The sequence below is a fragment of the Ranitomeya variabilis genome, chromosome 4, assembly GCF_051348905.1.
Source record: "Ranitomeya variabilis isolate aRanVar5 chromosome 4, aRanVar5.hap1, whole genome shotgun sequence".
NCBI classification, from domain to species: domain Eukaryota; kingdom Metazoa; phylum Chordata; class Amphibia; order Anura; family Dendrobatidae; genus Ranitomeya; species Ranitomeya variabilis.
The window spans coordinates 562,951,421-562,973,526 of NC_135235.1; the positions used below are offsets into that span (position 1 = coordinate 562,951,421).

The window sequence follows — 22,106 nt, forward strand, 5'->3', positions numbered from 1 at the left end:
GAATGATGCAACAAGTTTTTCACACCTGGATTTGGGGATCCTCTGCCGTTCTTCCTTGCTGATCCTCTCCAGTTCCGTCAGGTTGGATGGTGAACGTTGGTGGATAGCCATTTTCAGGTCTCTCCAGAGATGCTCAATTGGGTTTAGGTCAGGGCTCTGGCTGGGCCAGTCAAGAATGGTCACAGAGATTTTTTAAGTATAGTCCTCCCTCTGTACTAATGGAGGCAAGACCCTTAAACAATTGTTTATGGATGATCATTTCTTCGCTTTGATGGAGATTTTTGCTTTGGCAAAATCCCTATGATTGACCTGCCTTGTAGATACTGTAGGGATTCACGCTCAGCAGTAGGCACCGTTCATACAGACACTGGTTCTTGTGTCAAAGCAATGTTACGTTTAATTCCACATGTTGCACAGCACCGAACGCAAAACCATAAACCAAACATTTCTAGCCTTGCCTAGATGCTAACTAAACAATATAGTCCCTGGCTACACATACACGGCTGAGCTAGTCCCAGTTCGGTCAAACACAAAACGACTATTGTCCATAGAAGCCACTGATACTTGCAGTTTGGTGCACACTCCGTGTGCAGTCTCTTTTTCAGAGTGACTCTGGTTTGTCTCTCCCCAGCTACTATATAACCCAGTCTGCTTGGTTTTCCCTGCTTGATGCAGAGAGACCAAGGTGAACACATGTCCTGGTTCTTAGTCAAAGCTAGGCAGGCGCTTCTAATCAAGACCTGCAGTTCTAAGATTTAACTTTAGCCTACCTGGCTGTCCTACAATTGGCATTGGAGAGACAGTGTCCTTTCTTTTGGTAGAACGTTAATAGGCATTTGTTTCCCCGTAGAGCATTCCGTGGTTTGTAAGACCCCTTACATCTGGTGGTGGACTCTGCAAGGAAAATGGTTTCCCCGAGAGTAAATTATAGCAAAAACCTAGCCGGAAAATAAGTTTAAACACTCCATAAGAGACTTTATTTATCATGCACCAGCAGGTACATTTCATTGTAAGGCCCTTTTATCATTGTGGACTGACTCCACGGTCAAGGCTTCCCAATGACATGGACATTATTATATACAAAAGCCAAAATCATTTGGTTGCCATTGTTTTTGTCAAAAGCAGCACTCCCCAAACCATGAGGTGGGTTTTTCTGGTGAGGTGTAGTACCGTTAATACAGAGTGGCGTGCCGTGTGACATCCCAAATTCAGTAGGAAAGAGTTGCTTTTGTCATACTTTATGAGGAGCACAATAGTACCATCATCTTGTGGAGGTACTCAGTTGTGACTCCTGGTAGATGACCGTATTGTGCATCCTGCCCTAACATGTCACATGTGATAAATGGTAATCACCATACTGTGCAAGGATAGGAAGGAGCGCTAGGACAGGCAGTTCATTTTTGTAGCAGCAGTTGTAGTTTCTTGGACGAGTTCCTTTTTCAGACTGGTGAGATAAAAATGACCAAGATGGATATATTCATTTACATAGGAGTTCAGCTAAGGATAAATGTATCATATAACATTTTCCTTAGAGGGCCGGTACAAGGGAAGTATTCCTCGTCTTCACTGGTTCATTGGTCGAAATCCAAAACTAATCTTACAGATGCAGAATAGGAGTAGCCGATTAATTCATCGCCAGTATATGGATATAACATTAGTCTCCAGTACATAGACGTTCTCACCTCAATATAGTGGTCGACACGTAACGTAGCTTACCTAAAAAGGTGTCGGGTTGCTGCCATGGCGAAATTTGGGGCATCCAGTAACTGCCAATTTACAGCACCCCCAATTAGGAAAGTTTTAGCTGATGAACACGGAGCACAGGTTCAGGTCTTGGTGCATCTGAAACATTGAGATAAGGAAGAAAGCCTCGTGATAATTTGGCCGCACCTTGTCATTTGTTCCAGTTTCTGGAGGTGTTCGGAGCTGATACCATTGAGTCTTTGCAGAGATGGCGCCACTCCCGTCTTTAGGCCGTGTCTGGTATTACAGGACAGCCCCGTTCATTTATTACCTGGAACACCAAACACAGTGCCGCTCTTTATGGGGAAAAAAAATCCAAGCATTTTTTTCCTAAACTGCGACAGCCCCTTTAAGCATCCATTGAAACTTTTAATAGGATTATTTAAACCGGTATTCTGATGTTGGATGTTTCTGGCATATCCATATAGCCTAACCCCTGTAGAAGTGAATAAGGAGAGTCCTGCATGTGCACAGCCACCCTTCCATCTATTCTACTCGTTGGCTCGCGGAGACCCCTGTTATTATGGAGGTGGGTATGATTGAGACGCGAGACTCGCATTTGTCCGACATTAATGGCAAGGCCTGTAAATATGCCAATAATGTCCAAGATCAGAATAGCCCTTTTAATCATTAAAGATGGATGAGGAAATTAAAGAATCAAACAAATCCAACCTGTATTTCAACGCTCACTGTTCTGTCTTCTGCCATTTCCATCAGTACTCCGGTGTCACGCGGCGCCATTTGTGACCTGCCGAATCACACCGTGTCTTCTGTATGGAGCGGACGTCACTTTCTCAATGTAAGTATGAGAGACTGTTTAGCATCGTTGTGAGCCTCATAGATTTACATGTGATGTCGGAGCGACACTGGAAACGGCAGAAGATGGCAACTGGTGAGCCTCATAGATTTACATGTGATGTCGGAGCGACACTGGAAACGGCAGAAGATGGCAACTGGTGAGCCTCATAGATTTACATGTGATGTCGGAGCGACACTGGAAACGGCAGAAGATGGCAACTGGTGAGCCTCATAGATTTACATGTGATGTCGGAGCGACACTGGAAACGGCAGAAGATGGCAACTGGTGAGCCTCATAGATTTACATGTGATGTCAGAGCGACACTGGAAACTGCAGAAGATGGCAACTGGTGAGCCTCATAGATTTACATGTGATGTCGGAGCGGCACTGGAAACGGCAGAAGATTGCAACTGGTGAGCAACTCCTGTCCTGGAAGACCAGAGTTGTCCTTGTTATGTAGTTGGCCATTTAGCTGATTGGCCACCATGCTTTGGCTGATAACAGAGGCTATTGGTAGCCGGACCCAATGCTGTTCTGAGAAAACCTCAGACAGTGGTCACCTGGGCTTGTTGGCCACCGCATTTATAGCCGTATGTCATGAAGAACTATCTGATTTGCCACGAGACCATTGTTCAGAAGTCATGTCTTGGCCAGTATAGCTCTGCTTCCCGTCGTTTCTCTCCCTCGTGGCACCCTGTAGTTGGAGGCCTATATATAGCACCTGCTGTTTTTCTTACTGTACCCACAGAGCTATTCAGGTATTTGCATAATTGCATGCAAAATAATTGTGGTTTCCTCATGTGCTTTCCATAAAGGAGCGCGGTCTACCACACCATTGTGATCTCATACGCTGCAGCGTTACTATACCCGGACTGTAAATTTGGGCTCCACGCCGTCTCAGGACAGAAGGGTTTGTATCTCCTAGATAAAAGGGAAGAAGAAGGAAAAGCTCCAAGTCATGGATTCTAAAGCAATGTCGTTTTTCTGCTCTGGTTTATTTAAGAATCTTGAGTAAAAATGTAAAAAAGAAAACTAAGATTCGGCTCTAGTATTGGGTCTTCGTAATCTAAATAAAGCCCTTCATAAATGCTGGTCACAGCAGCCCCCTTACCTGTTAATAAGAAAAATATCGCCCACTGTCTATGCCTAGATGATCACCGCATGGAAGTGGGGAAACTCTTTGGGACATGGTGCAATAGATTGTGTCGCTCCACTCAGTAGCTTATCCCCTTAGTGACGGAGCCAAATTTTTGAAATCTGACCAGTGTCACTTTATGTGGTAATAACTCTGCAACGCTTCAACAAATCCCAGTGATTTTGAGATTGTTTTTTCATGACATATTATACTTTATGATAATAGTAAATTTAGGTCAATATGTTTTGTGTTTATTTATAAAAAATATCAAAAATTTTAGAAAAATGTTAAAAAATTAGCAATTTTCAAAATTTGAATGATTTTATCCCTTTAATCCAGATGGTAAAACCACAGCAAACCATTAATAAATAACATTTCCCACATGTCGGCTTTACATCAGCACCATTTGTAAAATGTTCTTTTATTTTGGTAGCATTTTAGGAGGATTAAAAATGTAGCAGCAATTTTTCAAGAAAATTTACAAAATTTATTTTTTTAGAAACTTATCCATGTTTGAAGTGACTTTAGGGGTCTTACATATTGGGAAACCCCCAACGTGATATCATTTTTAAATCAGCACCCCCAGACGTATTGAAAACTGCAGTCAGGTAGTTTATTAACTCTTCAGGTGCGTTACAGAAATTAATGCAAAGTGGCATGACATAAATGAAAATGTATATTTTTATCACCTAAATGTCTCTAACTTCTGAACAAATTACTACAGCCGTTAGATTCTTAGGCCACTATTTGGTCATGAATTGCCATCGCAAACATCAGGACCACAAAATCATGATCTGAGGGCACCAATTTGGATAAAGAGGAATCCCCCACACTCTGTTAACCAATTATAATGATGTAGTCACTATTGACAGCAGCATCTAAGGGGTTAAACAGATATGGACGGTGCAAACACTGATGATGGCTGATGCAGCAAGTTGTCAGCTATAGTGGACATCCGACAGCTGCTGGATTGTCACCTGTATGGGGAGGCTATCCTCTTATATCTCAGGTCAGTTAAAAGACGTATTGGCTGTCACTAAGGGGTTATAGGGACCTACGGTAATTATGTATTCCAGTAGGAAGAAGCAATCGCCCACCATGAGGCCCCTACCGACTGTCAGAATGGGGCACTTTTATCTTCCTTAGCGTGGAGCTTCAGTGCACACATGCAACCGCAGCTTGATTGCTTTTCCTTGGGATTCCAGGACTTTGTACTCTGAATCAACAAAGTGAATGAATGAAGTGGCAATCGCCTGTGCACACTGCCCCTCTGTTCTAATGAGGGTAAATGTGCCCCATTCTGCTAAGTGGTGGTTGGTGCCAGCAGTCAGACCACCATTGATCTGTAAGATAGGACCAGTCCTGTGAACACAGGCTCAAAGACAGCACCCAGAGCATTGAGGGGAATGACTTCACGCCACTTGGTGGTTGTCCAGATAAACCAAGTTAGTAACTATTCACATGGACCGCCAGGACCCACTCCGATCGGCAGAACTAGGGAACTTTTATCCCCATAAAAATCAATCTACAGTGCACATGTACTTCCTGCGCTCTATGCATTTCCTATAGTGCTGTCAAGCCCAATAGGTAATGAATATAGTAGCGATTTGCTGCTCCATCTCGAAATAGAGATAATACAGTGTGTCCATAAAGTCATGGTGGACTTTTGACCCGTCACTGGAAAGCAACAAAAGACGATAGAAGTGTGAAATCTGCTCCAAATAAAATAAAAACTCTCCCAGTTTCATAAATATTCAGTGCAGTTTGATATGGGCTCCATTTGTTGCCCTACACACATCCAAATGATAGTGAAGTTCTTGCCACACACGGGAAAGGACGTCTGGTGTAAGGCTATGTTTACATTAGCGTATCTGTGCGCAGCGTATCATCTGCATGCGCAAACGCATGCCAAAATGCATACAAACGCATGGTTGCGCTGCATTTTTCATCCGCTTACGCATGAAGCCACGTGTCCATGCGTTTGTATGCGTTTTTGCTTTTGCGTTGTTTATGCGCATGGGTTTGATATTTCCAGGAGGGAGTGTCTCAATCAGTTCCTGGACATGCGCAGTCCGAAGTACGTATGCGCATCGAACACATGCGTACGCATGTCCTTGCATACCAATGCGTTCCCATAGACAGTAATGCGTTGTTTATACGCACTCATCCGCATGCGTATGCCTGCGCATATTTGACGCCTCAAAAAATGCAACATGTGTACGCCTCCGCATGCAAACTGATGCAAACGCATGTCGACGCATGCCGATCGGTACACAGGTATACGCTGCACACACATACGCTAATGTGAACCCAGCCTAACAGAGTGAATAATGTCTTTGATTCTCTGTTTTAAGTGATCAGTGTCGTTGATACGTTCAGTGTACACATGTTGCTACACATAACCCCAAAAGTAAAAGTCTAAGGGCATCAGATCCAGGGATCGTGGTGGCCATGGCTTGACAGAACCCCTGCCTATCCACCGCCGGGGAATGTTCTATCCAGAGACTCATGAACAATGGTGACGTAGTATGGAGGAGCACCGTCCTGTTGAAAAATGACACCTTCTGGAAATTGTGGCACTGCATACAATTCCAGCATGTCAAGATACGTGTTTGCCGTCTCGGACTGCTCTGCGAAAAAAAATGGGCCTATCACCTTATCATGCATCATGCCACACCACACGTTCACTTTAGGGGTGTTATGTTTGTACTCAGCATAGGCATGAGGATGTTCAGCAGCCCATATTCGGACGTTATGGCGATGAACATGTCCACAGATATGGAAGGTCGCCTCATCGCTAAACACAATCTTCTACAAAAATCTTGCATCATCATCTCACAGAACACACTGAACTTTCCTCTGTACCTTCCACATCTCGACTGGCATGGAAAACTGCACTGCTGGCTTAAGCTTGTGGTTGTATGATGTCACAGATCTGGCAGTGTATTAATCAGAGTTCAGTTTATCAGGGGTTAATCTGTCTGGGGCTCAGCAACAGCTTAAATGAGTTTGTGTTGTTTGATTGGTTCTTGTTATCTCTCCTCATGAACAGGTGTGATACTATTGGGCCAGAGAAAGGACACCAAAGTGCACCATGACTTTACGGACACACTGTATTTCCCCAATCTACCAATTGGTGTGGGTCCCAGCAATCAGACAGACCACCACTGATCAGCAAGTGATCCCCTATCCCATGGACAACTGGATAACCCTGTTTAAAAATATGTGACAGCTGATACATGCTGACTAATACACTGATCCACCAACAGCATGCATCAGACGTTGGCTTTATGATTTCAGCTATGTATTTTTAACTCTCGGAGAAACAAATACTTTAAAAGCCATCCCGGTACCAAGCCTCATGGCCATGGGAGTCTAGTTGGACAGGCATGTCTCCTTGAGTGAATGCGTGTATAGGGAGAGACCTGTCACTCCAGGGAAGTGGGCGGGGAGAAGTTGCCACGGACCTTCCGGTCTGACAAATCTCCTATGCGGCTCGGTCCGCTGCAGCTTCTAAAGTGTGTTTGTCTCTGAAACGCCACTACATTTCAGCATTAGACATATATGGTATAAATCATACAGCCAGTGCCTATGTGCTGCCGGTGGATCGGGCAGCATGTTTCAGCTGTCGGGTTCCCTTAAATTAAAAAGGTTGTCCACTGCTTTATCATTGATGACCTGTTCTTAGGATAGGTCATCCAAGTCTGATTGGTCTGGGTCCGACACCTGGCCCCCCTCGATCAGCTGGTGTCGGTGGCCGTTGGTCGGAAATGCTCCTTTGTGGAGCTGCTCCATCTTCTGATAGTGATCTCGGCAAGGTACCGCACATCCGCCTCCTATTGATTTGAATAGATGTGTAATACCTGACTGCGGCCACTATCAGAAGACAGAGCAGCTCTGCAATTAAGCCATCCCAGCTGGCGGCCTCCAATACTGAGAACAGCTAATCGGCGGGGTGCCAGGTGTAGGACCCTGACCGAACCAAAAGTGGTGGACAACCTACTCAATTTGGAGAATCTTAATGCAGCTCATTTTTCATCAAGACTGATGTGCTAAAAGCCATTTTTGATAAATTGAAGCCATAATGTGTAACTGAATTTTTAATCCTATCTATATCAATATGTAGAAAAATAAAAAGTGAACCACATGGGGTGATTTTGTCCTTCCTCTGTTTTGAAGACATGGTCCATTTTGCTGGTTACTTGAGGCCAACTTGCTGGTGTTGGAATTCATATGAATAGCAATTATGAAAATGACTAAAATTCAGGTATTTATGCCAGAGGGTAAAAGGAGAAGGCTCACTACTGCCTTTCCAGGACATTTCACACAGTGATGTCCCAGTTTTGCAGTTCATAGCTTAGAAGATGTGACTGTCGGGAAGAGACTGGCATTGTGACTGGCAATGATGGGGTTGGCAAGGGTAAGCTCATAGAAAGAAGGGAAGTAATAGCGCCTACGTCAGGACTTTAATTATGACAACCCCTTTCTGCTTCTGATTTAGTTGGTAAGTGGAGACTTTATGGCAGCATTTTTCTGTACTAAGTAGAACAAGTAATGGATACTATCGTTCGTGTCTTTGGCCGGATGCGGCTGTAATTAAAACCAATCATCTCTGTCTGTTACAGAATGTCCTCACGTCTCGGACACCAAACCAATCCCTGTATTTTGTTATGCAAACTGGTTAAGGCGTTTTGACGAAAATGCAAATTGTGACAAACAATTTCAGGACAGCGGATGGAAAAATTATCCGAGGTGAAGAGCGTGATGTCGGAAGGCAGAAATCCACCACATACATTTATTCCAAGGGATCAATCATCTCTAGAAAATTCTGATATAGCAGGATTGTTATCCTGTTTATAAAGGAGGTCCTGAGGATGATGATGATGATGATAATCCTGAGAGAATGGAGGTTGTAATTCCAATAGCAGGATTTAGATCCTGAACTAATGAGGACTGTAGTCCTTCTATTATAATGATTTATTACATATTAGGGTTATAAATTACCGTAATAGTTACAAAAAGGAAAGTCATAACCCAAAAAAGAACTGGGGTCGTTATAGTGATACGTAGATGAATACAAGAAGGTCATAGTGTTGAATAAAGGGTCATCTTCAAAGTAAATAGGGGTAGTCTTGATATAACAGAGGAATAGCATAAGGGATCATAACGGCCCCCAACACCCCACAATCACTATTGATATAGCCATTTCCTGTGAAAGCCTGAAACAGGGTGATGACCACCATACACCAAGAAGCCTTGGTAGAACGGTTCAGGTTTAAAAATGGAAAACTAATTTGGGGAATAAAAAATGTAAAAAATGTTCTTACCTGTGATCACTGTCCGAGTGGGGTCATAATAAGATTCTGATTGTTTGCTCGTGCAACGTGCCACGCAAAGACCCCAAGTTACAAAGGTTTAAGACTGGTATGAAAAAATGCTCCAAGTTAAGAGTGCTTTCAGAAGCATGATAGTTTATTTAAAATTTTTCAATTACCAAAGTGAATGAACAAGAGAAATTTAGATCAGATTGCTATTTGGTGTGACAGACCTTTGACTCCACACATCAATTCTTCTAGGTACTTTTCACACCTTTCTTTTATTTAAGGGAATTAAAAGGAGGTTGTTCCAAACATCTTGGAGAACTAACTACATATCTTCTGTGAATGAGACTTCTGCAAATCCTTCTGTCTCTTCATGTAGTCCCAGAGTAGTTTCTGTTCAGTGCCGGGCTCTGTAGGGCCATATCTTCACTTCCAGGGCTCTTGGTTCTTCTTTAAGTTGAAGCTATTTCTCAATGACATTGCCTGTACGTATGGGGTCGTTGTTCTGCTGCACAATAAATTTGGAGTTATGATGGTATTACATGATGCAAATGTATCTGCCTGTATTTCTCAGCATTGAGGACACCATTGGTCCTGGCCAATTTCCCAGCTCCTGTTGCTGAAATGCAGCCCCAAACTTTCCAGGACCCTCCCCCAGGGGTGGATTAAGGGTAGCCAGGGCCCCGGGCTGTTCAGACACTGTGCCCCCTCCCCCCCCAGTCATGTGACGGGGGGGTCATGTGACAAAGATTTTGTAAGCCGCCACCATAACACGGTAGACACTTTTGGCCGGGCCCTACTCTACTGTAACCTATTAAATATTTGTTAAAATATGCAATACAATTTAGGTATATTTTGATTTATTTTTCAATTTTTAAAATGACCAATAATATCACATACAAGGAACAAATATCACTGCACCATGACCAGACCACATATTACAACTACAGTGATCGAATACTATCACATACAAGGAACAAATACCGCTACACCATGTCAAGACCACATATTACCACCACATGGTGACCAAATAGCACATACAAGGGACAAATACCGCAACACCATTTCCAGACCACATGTTACCACCACATAGTGACTGAATACTACAATACTGATCAGTGATAAAAAACAAACAAAAAAAACCACAATACTATCACCATAAGTGCCAGTATTCACAGGAGATCTATACTTAGTATGCAGTGTCTGTGTAGAGGTTATACAGTGATCACTGGTGACATTGTACACAGGACCTCTGTATATAGTACACAGTGTATAGTGTCAGTGTATAGGTAACACTGACTCACCAGTGACGTCTCTAGGTGAAGTCCTTCATCTTTCATCCAGCACAGACCGCCATCATTTCTTCCAGCCAGGGCTCGTCTCTGCAGGAAATAACACAGTTATCTAGAGCTCCGCTTGCAGAACACATTACTTAATTTTTCCCAACTTCTACATTACACCACATGAAGAAAAAAAGGCGACATAGTGTCACTCTGCAAAGTAACAGGACCGCCCCCCTCATTTAAAACAATATACTCAAAATAAAATAAATACATCACTGCAGTAATAATATCCCTTAATTAGCCCCTATGATAATAATATTTCCCATCCTGGCCCCGTGTGTCTCATTCCTGGCTCCAGCCATATGTTCTCGCATCCTGCCCTCATGAGTATCCATTCTAACCCATATGATCTCCCCATCCTGCCCCATCTGTCCCCATCGTATCCATCCTGACCCATGATCCTATCCTGCCCCATATCTACATTCTGCCCATGCCTCCAGCATGCTGCCCCCAGTGTGTCCAGCATGCTGCCCCCAGTGTGTCCAGCATGCTGCCCCCAGTGTGTCCAGCATGCTGCCCCCAGTGTGTCCAGCATGCTGCCCCCAGTGGGTCCAGCATGCTGCCCCCAGTGTGTCCAGCATGCTGCCCCCAGTGTGTCCAGCATGCTGCCCCCAGTGTGTCCAGCATGCTGCCCCCAGTGTGTCCAGCATGCTGCCCCCAGTGTGTCCAGCATGCTGCCCCCAGTGTGTCCAGCATGCTGCCCCCAGTGTGTCCAGCATGCTGCCCCCAGTGTGTCCAGCATGCTGCCCCCAGTGTGTCCAGCATGCTGCCCCCAGTGTCTCCAGCAATCTGCCCCCAGTCAGTGTCTTCTCTCCAGCATCCCCAGTGTGTCCAGCAATCTGGCCGTTCGCAAAGAAAAAAAAACAAAAACGAGTTCTCCTCACCTGTCCTGGGCGCTCCAGCGGCGAGCTCCCTCCTGCAGCGCACACTCGCCGGCGACTGACAATGACGTCAGACGCCGGCGACGTGTGTGCTGCGCCTGTGGCAGACTTCAGCTGCCAGCCTCCAATAGGCTGGCGGCTGTTGTTGACTATTGACGTGCGGGCGCGCGCCCGCACGTCAATACTGAAACTGCCGCAGCGCCGGTAGGGGCCCGCTGAGCATATGAGACGGGGCCCGATGCGGGCCCCCTCTCTGCCCACCGGGCCTATACCCCCGTCAGGGCAGTAATGCCCTGACTGGCGGTGGGCAATCTGAGCGGTAGCCGAGGGCCCCCCCACACCGCTGGGCCCTGGGCTACCGCCCAGATTGACCCTATTATAATCCGCCCCTGCCTCCCCCATGTTTCACTGTTGCCTGCAGACTCTCATTATTGTTCCGATCTCCAGACCATCGCAACTGTCTTCTCTTACAGCCGAATGCTTCACATTTTGACTCCTTTGTCCAGAGCACCCGCTGATATGTTTCTGTGCCCTAGTAGGCTTTCCTGCATAGTTGACTCGCTTGGCCTCATTTCCATGTTGAAGTTATGACTTTTTGGCCATAATTCTTCCATGCAGATCACCTTCTTGCCAGAGTTATCTGAACAGAAGATTGGTGTAGCTGGTTCCTCTAGTTGCTGTCAGATCTGAGCTGATGGCACTGCTGGACATCTTCCTATTCTGTAGGAAAGACTGATGTCTTTCATCTGTTGCACTAAGTTTCTTTGGCCATCCACTGCGTTTATAGTCCTAAACTTTGCCCATTTCTAGGTGCTTCTTCAAGAAACTCCAGTCTGCTTTGAAATCTTGAAATCATCTGTCTTGCCATGGTGTATAAAACGGTCTTCCCCAACCTCACCTTTTCACTGTTCCTCACCCAGCTTTAATCCTCCTACACAGTTGTTTCTGTTTCAGTTCGCAATGACTTTTCTTCAGTCTACACATGAAAATAATCTTTATTACCTGTTTGGTATAATTGGTTACTCATACACCTGACCTATAATCCTCCAAAGTCCCTGACTTTCAGCAAGGGTACCAAGAAGCATGGATGCTGTTTTGAAGGCAAAGGGTGGTCACTCCAAATATTGAGTTGATTTATCTTTTGTTAATTCACATTGCATTTTGTTAATTGTTAACAATTAACACTTTTACTTTTGAGAACATTATTAGTTTTCAGCATTTTCTCCACACCAGCCTAAAACATTTGCACTGTACTCTATACATGCATGTGTATGATGGCTATATACACACACTTTACATGTCAGACAGGCGGGGTGACTGCTGTGCCTTAGGTGCCAAATACCCTTAGTACCCTTTTCCTATTTCTGCATGGCCAGAATTAATCTGAAGCTTCTTTGCCCGTGACTGGGGCCCATGACTTGAAAAAGAGTTCAGCCTGTGGGTGAATTCTTCCAAACAGATCTAAATATAGCCAAGTGCGGCTTATTATCTGCTCTGATAAATAAACTGCGACTCGAAACGCGCTTCTTAAAGGTGCCAGGACGTGCCTTTCTTTTATATGTGGTTTGTTTGTAATGCAGTAACTTAAAGGAGCCATGCAAGATTTGACTATAACATTTGCTAATACAGATGCAGTTTCACTTCTTTCCGAGGGGCCATGACTTGCACCACACAAGACTTTTTGATGTTTTCTATATAGATGGCCAAATAAGTATTGAACACGTTCCACCTCCAAACTTCACCGGTGTATGGTGCTTTTGGGGTGATATGCAGTGCCTTTTGGCCTCCAAACATGGTGTGTATTATGGCATCCAAACAGTTCAATTTTGGTCTCATCTGCCCAGACTATATTCCCCCAGTATTTCACAGGCTTGTCTTGATGTTTAGACGCTCTTGAATATGCGTTTTGTTCCCCAATGGAGTCTTGTGTGTTGAGCGTGCATACAGGACACGGAGGTTGAGTGCATTGCTTTTTGTTTTCTTTAAAAGCATTGTACCTGCTGATTCCAGGTCTTTCTGTAGCTCTCCTCAGGTGGTGCTTGGCTCTTGCACAACTCTTCTGATAATTCTTTTCACTTCTCTGTCTGAAATCATGCAGAGAGCATCTGGTCGTGGCCGGTTTATCGTTAAATGATGATCTTTCCACTCCCCAATTATGGCCCCAACAGTGCTCACTGGAGCCTTCAGCAGTTTTGAAATTCTTCTGTAACCAATGCCATCAGTATGTTTTGCAACAATAAGGTTCTGATGGTCTTGAGACAGCTCACTCATTTTTTCCATCATGAGCTGTTTCTTGTGTGGCACCTTGGAATGAGCTACCTTTTTAGAGGCCGTCAGTTGAACCAGCTGATATTATTTTTCACTAAGTGGCAGGATTGCTTTCTAATTACTGATAGATTTCATCTCGTGTCATGACTTTCCATGGCTTTTTGCACCTCTTTCTTCATGTGTATAATACTTTTTCTGTGCCATGTCTTATTATTACGCATAACTTAATTTACGGACAGCTATGCATTGATTTCTTTGCCTGTGTTAATTGGATGGGTTGTTACCCACATCTGGTGAGAATTTCCTGTCAATAGCCCCTTTAGAAATAGATTTACTTTATTGAACACATCACCAATTTTCTATTTCACCTGCTGTATGTATCTCATCTCTAACTGAACAGGAGCCCATGAGCAAAACAAAAAAGTGATTCCTGGGTGGTCTAACTGGCAACAAAGGTCTAGAGCAGGGGTGCCTAACCTGCAATGTGAAGGGTGAGGGTATCACACGAGACCCGCCATTCTGTTCTTTATGTAAACTATTGAGATGAGCAAGCATATGTTGTGAACAAAGAAGTAGAGGACCCCACATTACTTTATTGTTCTTCTTGGAGAATGTATGAATAAATGAAAACTGGATTATTATTTCTCTTGTCCATTTACAGTGGTGTTCAAAAGTCCTGCATAGGATAAATTGATTTTTCAAGTTTTAAACGTTTTCTGTCGAATATCTTCGATGCTAATATGACATATTATATATGGTTTTGTTCAGAATACAATTTTGCATTCTCTCCCTGTAATATTTTTATCTTTTGAAGCAGTTTTGCCTGAAATTATTGCAACAATATGGGAATTGAAAGCACAACTAAATATTGTACAGCTTCAGATCCAAAATTAGCCAATCACAGATGAGGTTCTTGTGACCAATCATAACCTGGATATGGCAGCCAATCTCATTGCATTACATTGCATCACATCTGCTGCTTTGTTTGTTTGTTTTATCTGTTGGTCTATCTAGTGAATCATAATGTAGAGTTTTATGATGGGAGCCTTCAGATTTTTGTCAGCGGAGGATCGTGTGCGAGTTGTGGTGCTACATGAAGAGGGTTATACTGGCCCTCAGATCGCAAGGAAGGTCGGCTGTAATCAGAGTACAGTCGTAAGAATTTTGCAGAAACATAAGTAGCTTGGAATTACCCAGGACAGGCCCAGATCTGGTCGGCCCAGAAAGTCAACTAAAAGGGAGGATAGAGTACTGATAAGAACATCCCTTGCCAATCGAAAGCTCACCTCTCCTCAGCTTCTGTGAGAATGGCAAGAAAAGTGCAATATTGAGGTAGCAACATCAACTGTTAGGAAGGGATGTTTGGAAGCAGGATTGAGAGGGTGCAAGGCCCGAAAGAAGCCATTGATGACAGCCATACAAAGACAAAGACGAAAACTGTGGGCATTGAAATATTTAAAATGGAGGAAGGAGGAGTGGGAAAAAGTGCTATTTAGTGATGAAAGCACTTTTTGCATTTTAGGAAATGATGGCAAGTCTTATGTGAGAAGGTTCGCACATGAAGAGTACAAGCCAGAGTGTTTGAGCTTCTCTGTGAAACATCCGATGAAAGTAATGGTCTGGGGCTGTATGGCAGCCAATGGTGTTGGAAGAACAAGGTGGCTACTATTGACTGGCCAGGTCAGTCCCCGGACCTCAATCCAATTGAAAATTTGTGGCATAAGGTATCATTAGAGATATCTAGAAAACAGCCAAGGACCAAGAGTTAGTTGATTGAGGCTCTGATACAGGCCTAGAACCACATCATCACTCGTGAACATCTGCAGAGGCTTATTCACAATGCCACAGAGATGCAAGCTGGTGCTCAAGAGCAAAGGCTGGCCAATAAAGTATTAGAAGCTAAAGATGCACTCAAAAGGCCTTTTTCTCTATCCCCATGATGGCACCACGGAGAGAGGGGTCCGCCCCCAGGGACAGGAAACCTACAGGTGAAAAAGGGCGTACCTCTCTCCCACATCAGTTGGTTTCCTGTCCCTGACGGGGAACCTACAGCACGTACCTGAAGGATTCTTCGTGGAGTTCCAGGGGCTGATGCAGTCGACTTTCTAACAGGGGGCGCCCTGTTACGGCTGGATCAAGCGGTTTTTTCCCTCTTTTTTCTCCCTTTCCTGAAGCACCACCACAGGGGTCGGCGGGCCTCATGGGTGAGTGGAGGAAGGCAGTGAAAGGATCCAGTCTGCCTTCCACAGAGAAAAAAAAAAAAAAAAAGAGGGGGATAAGGAGCGGGTGACGGCGGTCACCGGAGGACTCTGGATGGTAATATGGGGGTAGCGGCGGCTATCCTACCATAAAAGCCCAAGTAAAAACGGGCCGGACCGGCGTCATTACCGGTAAATTGGTGTGGGCGTCGGTAATGGAGCGCTGGTGCGCTCACCGGCGCCATCACCGCAAAAACGCAGCGCTAGTGCGCGCGCGCCGGCGTCCCACCACATTCATTCCCTCATGTGAAGCTGACAGAGACCGGAAGTTGTGCGGGCGCATGCGCAAACCGTCACTTCCGGTTTCGCCGGCAAATGCATAAAAGAACGCCAGCATAGGGAAAAGGGTGGCAAATTCAAACTCCAAAGTGCACCAGACAGTGCGGAGGCCACCATGAGCGAAAGCGAGCAGCAGGTTATGCAGGAAGCTGTCCAGCGATCTCCTGAGCAGGCACAAGTGCAGCGGCGTCTGCACCCACAGCAGCAGCGCAAAGGAAACTCGTCCTCTGTACAGCGCAGCAGCAGCGGACGATCAGAGTCTCAACGCAGTCGGGGGTCTGCAAAAACCACACGGCCGGCGACGATTCCAGCGGATACAGTCCCCAGGCCCGAGACGGTATCTCTGATCCACAGGGGGTGAGTGATCTACGTGAAAGTGCTGAGTTTAATATAGGGCTCTTTTTGTTCTAGGGGAGAAAAAGTACAGCCAAAACTAAGCACAAAGAATGTGCCATATGTTCAGACGAGCTGCCTTCCTCCTGGGAAAAGAGACTATGCAGCGTCTGTATAAAAAAGACGATTCAGGAGGAAACTCCATCATTTGCATCCGAATTAAAGTCGTTAATAAAAATCCAGGTGGAAAGTGCCATTAAAGGCATTAAAGCCACAAAGAAAAAACATAAGAAAACACCCGAGTCCCCCGTATCTAGTGCGGACGAGTCAGAGAGTGAATTATCTGACTCAAATAATTCGTCAGCCTCTGACACTTCTTCAGTATCCTCTGAGGGGGGGCGCAGTTGCTTCCCTATCGAGGAAACAGACGCTTTAGTGAAAGCAGTCAGAGCAACAATGGGGATAGTGGAGGAGAGACCTAAAAGAACAGCGCAGGACATAATGTTCAGCGGTCTGGAACAAAAAAGGAAAAGAGCATTCCCAGTAAATGAGAAAATTCACTCTCTAATTAAAAGAGAGTGGAAAAAGCCAGACAAAAAAGCTCTCCTCACCCCCAAAAGAAAATACCCATTTGATGACCCAGCATGCTCGTCCTGGAGTAAAGCACCAAAATTAGACGTGGCCATAGCAAAGGCCTCAAAAAAGTTTGCCCTACCTTTTGAGGACATGGGTACCTTAAAAGATCCGATGGACAAAAAAGCCGAGGTTTTCCTAAAAAACTCTTGGGAAGCGGCAGGAGGCGGGCTTAAACCAGCTGTCGCGGCCACCTGCACAGCTCGCGCGCTAATGGTGTGGCTTGAGCACTTGGATTCCCAATTAAAGGGAAGAGTCTCAAGAGACACAATTCAAAAATCAGTGTCTATAATGAAAGGTGCAGCAGCCTTTTTGGCGGATGCATCAGTAGACTCGGCCAGACTAGCAGCCAGGGCTGCCGCCTTCTCAAACGCCGCAAGACGTGCCCTGTGGCTAAAATGTTGGCCAGGGGACCTTCAGACAAAGACAAAACTCTGCTCAATACCCTGTGAGGGTGAATTCTTGTTCGGCGCAACGCTAGATGACATCCTCGAGAAAGCCGAGGACAAGAAAAAGTCTTTCCCTGGTTTCCCCAACCAATCATACAGACGTTCCTTTCGGAATAAAAAATTTATGCGGAGAAAACCTCCGAAAGGGAACAAAGAAACATGGGAGGAAAAAAGAAATAAAACCAGAGGGTTCCTATTCAACAAACCCACTCCCGACAACAAAAAAACTCAATGAAGGTGTCCCCCAGGTTGGCGGGAGACTGACAAAGTTTCTCCCAGCCTGGGAAAAAATTTCAAGCAGTCCCTGGATACTAGGCATAGTACGAGAAGGACTCAAGCTAAAGTTCCGCATTCCCCCCAACAACCTCTTCATGGTGACACCACAGAGACAGTCTCAAGAACAGTCGGCTCTTCAGGAAGAAATTCTAGGCCTAGTCCAGAAGGAGGTCCTACAGGAAGTCCCTCACCAGGAAAGAGGCATGGGCTTCTATTCTCCCCTCTTCCTCCGAAAGAAGCCAGATGGGTCATACAGGACAATAATAAATCTCAAAAAGTTAAACAGTTTTCTCGAGATCCCACACTTCAAAATGGAAACAATAAAATCTTGCGTAAAAATACTCTTTCCCAGATGTTTCATGACTGTTCTAGACCTACGGGATGCATACTATCATGTACCGATCCACAAGGATCATCAAAAGTACCTCCGGCTAGCAGTGAATATCCAGGGGGAGGTGAAACATTATCAGTTTCGGGCCCTCCCTTTTGGGTTAGCTATCGCACCCCGGGTTTTCACGAAACTAATGTCGGAAGTGATGGCGCATATACGAGAACAGAATATCCTGATAGTCCCCTACCTGGACGACCTCCTTGTAGCAGGGACATCATTCCATCACTGCAAACAGCAGTTGGATTTGGTTATGACTTCTCTGTCAAGCCTGGGTTGGCTATTGAACCTTACCAAATCCAAAGTAGTCCCATCACAGGTACAGGAGTACTTGGGGATAGTCCTCGACTCAACCACACAAACGTGTTATCTTCCTCAGGGGAAGATTCAGAAAATGACACAGGCAGCGGTACAGCTGTCAAACATCCCCGGTCACCACACTCAGGAAAGCCATGTCCCTGCTGGGCTCCATGACATCCTGTATCCCGGCAGTGCAGTGGGCACAGTGCCATTCCCGGGACTTACAATGGGAGACTTTAAGTTCAAGCCTGTGTCTGGGAGGAAATTTAGACGGGCAGTTAAGCATATCTCCAACTACGATACACTCCCTACAGTGGTGGGCGGACCCGATAAATCTTACCAAGGGGGTCCCCTGGTCACTACCAACAGAAAAAATCCTAACGACGGATGCAAGCCCCTGGGGGTGGGGTGCTCATATAGACGGTCAGGTGACACAAGGGAACTGGGACAAAAATCAACAGCTGACCTCGTCAAATATGAAAGAACTGCTAGCGGTAAAACTCGCCTTAATGCACTTCCTAAAAATCATCCGCTCCCACCACGTAAAAGTCTTCTCGGACAATCAGGTAGTGGTAGCATACCTAAACCACCAAGGGGGCACCAGGTCACAAACACTGATGGAAGAAACCCGATCCATCTTCTACATTGCAGAACACAATCTGAAGTCCCTAACGGCCCTTTACATAAAGGGTTCAGAAAACCAGACCGCAGACTTCCTCAGCAGAACACGCTTGAAACAGGGGGAGTGGGAGCTGAAACAGTCGGTATTCAACCAAATAGTGAAGCGTTGGGGAGAGCCAGAAATAGACCTATTCGCGGACTATCAGAACCGGAAAGTGAGGAAGTTCTGCTCAATCGACCCCCGGGGAGGGCCAGTAGCTCTGGACGCTCTCACAGTCCCCTGGAACTATCGCCTCTCCTACGCGTTCCCTCCAATATCCCTTATTCCCCTAGTTTTGAGGAAAATTCGGGAGGAGGGGGCAACAGTAATAATCATAGCTCCATTCTGGCCTCGCAGAATATGGTTTTCTTGGCTGAGGAAGATGTCCTTAGACAGCCCGTGGGTTCTACCAGACACGCAAAATCTGTTATCCCAGGGCCCAGTGTGTCACCCCAATGTAAAAAGCCTACACATGACAGCTTGGCTTTTGAAAGGAAGCTATTAAGCAGCAAAGGGGTTTCGTCCAATCTGGTGTCCACATTACTACAGAGTAGGAAACCCGTAACCACCAAAATATATGGCAAAGTGTGGAAAAAATTCATGTCCGTATCGGGGGCTGACCCAAGGGGGGAGATCCCAATAGATAAAATCCTTGAATTCCTGCAAAAGGGGTTGGAGAAAGGGCTAGCTACAAGTACCCTAAAGGTTCAGGTAGCAGCCTTGGGAGCGCTGTATAATTGTGATCTAGCCAGAAACCGATGGATCGTGAGATTCATCAAAGCCTCGGGTAGATTAAGACCTGTTCCTTTGCATAATGCCCCTCCATGGGATCTAAACCTTGTTCTAAATGCACTAACCAAATCTCCTTTTGAGCCCTTGGCAGACGCACCCCTAAAGATACTATCTTTAAAAACAACACTCTTAGTGGCCCTAACCTCAGCCCGTCGCGTTAGTGACATACAAGCACTATCCGCAGGTCCTCCCTTCACTCAAATCTTTGAGGACAGGATCGTTCTAAAAACAGACCCGGCTTACCTCCCAAAAGTCGCGTCACAATTTCACAGGACACAAGAGGTCTCCCTGCCCTCATTTTGTCCCAACCCCAAAAATGAGGGAGAAAAGACACTACATACCCTTGATGTTAAAAGGTGTCTACTCCAATACTTGTCAGCCACTAGGGAGTGCAGGAAGGATAGGGCTCTGTTTGTCTGCTTCCAGGGTCCACGGAAGGGACAGAAAGCGTCAAAAGCTACACTAGTGAGGTGGATAAGAGATGCCATCGCCCTATCCTACTCTTCCAGCGGGGCGGCCATCCCGGAGAATATAAAAGCGCACTCGACCAGAGCAGTGGCATCATCCTGGGCGGAAAGAGCGGGCGCTTCAATACAACAGATATGTAGAGCGGCCACTTGGTCTTCCCAGTCTACATTTTTCAAACACTACCGCTTAGACTTGACCTCCTCTGATCTCACCTTTGGTCGAAGGGTTCTAGAGGCAGTGGTCCCTCCCTAAAAAGTTACAATCTATGTAAATCTCTCCGTGGTGCCATCATGGGGATAGAGAAAATCGTAGTTACTTACCGATAACGGTATTTCTCTGATCCCATGATGGCACCCGTATATTCCCTCCCTTTTCACACACAGGTGTGCACATTATAATGTATAGTTAGTTACCCTTAGTCACGGTGCCTCTGTTAAGTTAAAATTGTTAAATTTAATTTGTGTAAACATTAAGTTGCAGCTGAAGTTCTGTATAAGGCTCTGTTAACCAACTGATGTGGGAGAGAGGTACGCCCTTTTTCACCTGTAGGTTTCCTGTCCCTGGGGGCGGACCCCTCTCTCCGTGGTGCCATCATGGGATCAGAGAAATACCGTTATCGGTAAGTAACTACGATTTTCAGGACTCTGAATTAAAGGGCACCTGTCACCCCGTTTTTTCAGTATGAGATAAAAATACTGTTAAATAGGGCCTGAGCTGTGCATTACAACAGTGTATTTTGTGGACCCCGATTCCCCACCTATGCTGCCAAAATACGTTACCAAAGTAGCCGTTTTCGCCTGTCAATCAGGCTGGTCTGGTCAAAAGGGCGTGGTGTCTTCCCCCAGATCTTGCTTAGTTTTCCATTGGTGGCGTAGTGGTTTGCGCATGCCCAAGGTCCCGAATCCACTGCACAGGGGAGTTAAAAGAGCGCAATGTGCACTATTTCATTGGCGATCGGTGGGGGCGGCCATCTTCCTTTGGCCGCGCGTGCGCAGAAGCGGCGCTCTGCTGGCCGCGGCTTCAGGAAAATGGCCGCGGGATGCCGCGCGTGCGCAGATGGAGATCGCGGCGGCCATTTTCCTGAAGCAGAGATGCGAACTCTGCTTCAGGAAAATGGCCGCCGCGATCTCCATCTGCGCACGCGCGGCATCCCGCGGCCATTTTCCTGAAGCCGCGGCCAGCAGAGCGCCGCTTCTGCGCACGCGCGGCCAAAGGAAGATGGCCGCCCCCACCGATCACCAATGAAATAGTGCACATTGCGCTATTTTCCCTCCCCTGTGCAGTGGATTCGGGACCTTGGGCATGCGCAAACCACTACGCCACCAACGGAAAACTAAGCAAGATCTGGGGGAAGACACCACGCCCTTTTGACCAGACCAGCCTGATTGACAGGTGAAAACGGCTACTTTGGTAACGTATTTTGGCAGCATAGGTGGGGAATCGGGGTCCACAAAATACACTGTTGTAATGCACAGCTCAGGCCCTATTTAACAGTATTTTTATCTCATACTGAAAAAACGGGGTGACAGGTGCCCTTTAAATAAAAAATAATAAATCTTAAAAAGTAAAATTTAAGTCTGTGTGAACTTGCATTGGAAGTTAATGAACTTAGAAACCTGTTCACCATTCTACACACTGTACTGGTGTAGGTATGGTTATGCTGCAAAAAAAACTATCAAAAATGCGCATACCATAACAATTTATACACTTGGAACATTCAAAAATGAGTATGGCATACAATGAGGGATTTCAAAAACATATATGTTCCACCAGTTTCAC

At 45.6% G+C, this 22,106-nt stretch overlaps 1 protein-coding gene across 4 annotated transcripts in view; it reads left to right on the forward strand.

Annotated features, from left to right (window-relative positions):
• Positions 1-22,106, forward strand: part of PKIG (cAMP-dependent protein kinase inhibitor gamma) — a 101,981-nt gene that overhangs the window by 20,757 nt on the left and 59,118 nt on the right. The window contains exon 1 of one of the 4 annotated variants that reach the window (XM_077252791.1): positions 2,521-2,542. The exons of the other annotated variants lie outside the window; for them this stretch is intronic. The gene's annotated coding sequence lies outside the window, so the exon portion shown is untranslated. Of the gene's footprint in view, positions 1-2,520; positions 2,543-22,106 lie in introns of those variants that run through there. 4 annotated transcript variants of the gene reach the window in all.